Source organism: Mirounga leonina, unplaced genomic scaffold (assembly GCF_011800145.1).
Source record: "Mirounga leonina isolate KUSES-001 unplaced genomic scaffold, KU_Mleo_1.0 Mir_418, whole genome shotgun sequence".
Lineage (NCBI taxonomy): Eukaryota > Metazoa > Chordata > Mammalia > Carnivora > Phocidae > Mirounga > Mirounga leonina.
The window spans coordinates 31,751,993-31,754,734 of NW_023270739.1; the positions used below are offsets into that span (position 1 = coordinate 31,751,993).

General features: G+C 33.7%; 1 non-coding gene across 1 annotated transcript; it reads left to right on the forward strand.

Annotated features, from left to right (window-relative positions):
- The first annotated feature begins 1,764 nt into the window (after window positions 1–1,764).
- LOC117998947 lies at window positions 1,765–1,868 on the forward strand. The gene has a single exon (XR_004676152.1). It is a non-coding gene; the product is annotated as a U6 spliceosomal RNA (small nuclear RNA).
- Window positions 1,869–2,742: the final 874 nt, after the last annotated feature.

The following is a 2,742-nucleotide window of genomic DNA, read 5'->3' on the forward strand; positions in this document are numbered from 1 at the left end:
TGTGTTGTATTCTCTTATATAAATTACACCTCAGTTTATCCATTCAGCTATTGATGGAAGTTGATTGTTTTAAGTTGAGAGCTATGATGAATAACAGCATTATGAACATTCTTGTAAATATCTTATGTGCATATAGGGACATATTTTTTAAAATATAAATAGGGATAGGATTTCTGGGTCATAGAATATGTGTAAGGTCAGAATTAGTGGAGAGATTAAACTAAACCATTTTCCATAGGGTTTGTATAAATATACACTTTCACAAGCAATATATGAATGAATTCCAGTTTCTCCACACCCTGGCCCAAATTGGTATTTTAAAAAATGTTATGTCAATCTAGCATGTGTGTTTTATAGTACAACTTAACTTTTTTCTAAGTTCCTTATACCATGTTGATCCAGTTTCTGGTTTATTTGCTTCATTTCTGCCATTATATCTTATGTGCCATTACTCCTAATGGGCTTATAAGTTTTTACAGATTATCTTACTGTTATTTATTAGGGTTGCAGCAAGGAATGGAGTTATATGTATGTGTACAATCACTAGTTTTTCACTAGACATCCATGTGATCCATTTTCCATTTTAAAAAGCAATAAAATGCACTTACCTAAAAAAATTATCATTCTCAAAATGAATACTTTTTGTATTCAAATGGAGTACTTATCAGTAAATATACCTTTCCCTTCTTGCTCTAGTAAGGTCCATTATATTAGGTAGAAATAGTTAAACTTACTATATTTTAGTTACTCTAATTTTTTAAGCTTATTTTAGTCTATGTGGTTTCCCTGCCACCCACCCATAAGATTATAACAGTATTTTAAATTTAGAAACTCAAGAACTTGATAATGTCATGTTTCTTGTTGCTAATTTTATGATAACTACAGTTTATTCTTAAATGCAATAAAATCCTTCCAGTTTAATTCTCTAACCATACAAATATAGTATATTGAGTAAATAAAAAACAGTTTCTTGATTTATGAAAATTCCAGTTTAATCATTTCTAAATTTAGAGCCTACTTTTGAGGACCATACCAGATAATTTATGACTTAGTTTTAAAAAGTATGATCCTTAGTTTGACAATAAAATTTTCTGGTAAATAAAACAATTAGGTAACTGGACATACTAAAAAATCATCTCGACATTTTAATAAAACCCAATTTTAAGCACTTCTCAGTTATATATTTTAAAGATACCCCAGATTCTATCTAGCCATGGAGTTTTCTTTATGGATAAGTACATGGGAAATAGTTGTTGTATCTTTACAGTAGGCCTTCTTTAGTAGATAGCATTAATAAGAAATAGGATATTTCTTTTTAGAGGGTTGAGGTAAGTTATTGAAGACCAGACCCTACTTCTTATTCCTCTTCCTACAGATTTGAGTCAATAAACAAAGTAAATAAGATAATAACTTTATGAATTACCAAGCAAATTCCCAATACCCAATATTCCAAGTGCAGAGTTTCCTGATACCTGGTAGTATCAGGGAAAACAGTTCAGGTAAGAGGCCTAAATGAGAGAGAATAAATGTATCTGGAAGACAGGCTTGAGTTCATTTTTTTGAGCAGCAGCATGAAACAAGTATGACCAAAATTCTTTAAGGGATAATTATTTTTATGGGAGTTGGGGGGAGGAGGAGAGAGAACACAGAATGCATGATCATGGCTTCCCTAGTGATATGGTCTACTAGTAATACACAGAATGATGAGTATATAGAAATTGAGGACAAACAAATTCATCAGTTTATTTCCTGGGGGGTGGGGTGGTGCTTGCTTCAGCACATATACTAAAATTGGAACGATACAGAGAAGATTAGCATGGCCCCTCTGTTAGGATGACATGCAAATTTGTGAAGCATTCCATATTTTTGTCCCGGTTTGGGCTCCTTGTTCAGCAGGGAACCTGCTTCTCCTTCTGCTTGCTGCTCCCCCTGCATATGTGTGCTCTCTTTCTCTCTCTCTGACAAAAAAAAAAAAAAAAAAAATCTTAAAAAAAAAATTTCCTGGGAGAGTAGTGATGGATAGAACATCAAAAGTGTTTTTCAATTATTTCCTCCAAATGAGAAGAGGTGTATTAATTTGCTAGGGCTGCCATAACAAAATACCACAGAGCAGGTTGCTTAAACACAGTTCTGGAGACTGGAAGTTCAAGATTAAGGTGTTGTCAGGTTTCATTTCCTCTGAGGCCACTCTCCTTGGCTTGCAGATAATTGCCTTCACCACTTTTACATGACCTCGTCCCTGGTTGTGGACATCCCTGGTATCTCTTCAACTCTATAAGGACACAAGTCAGATTGAATTAAAGCTCATCCATCTGACCTCATTTAACCTTAATTACCTCCATAAAAGGTGTATGTTTAAATACAATCATTGTCTAAGATACTGGGGGTTAGAACCTAAACATATGAATTTGGTGGAGGTGGTGAGGGACACAACATAGTCCATAACAGTGAGGTAGAATTTTGGATACATGCTTTCTATTTATGAGGAAAGCATGCCTTTTCTCCCTGCCACCTAATGTAATACTAATTTGAATGCATGCCTCAGTTGAATGTATTCAACAGTTACATGCAGTTTTATGCAACTGGTTGTATTCCTTTTATCAATAAATCACTCTGAAAGAGAAAGCATAGTACAATTTATGGCTAATTAAATTTTTTCTAATGTTAAACTGTGGAGGTACAGAAGAGATTAGAGACACAATTCCCACTGGGCAAAAATAAGTGTAGAATATTTTTAACCCC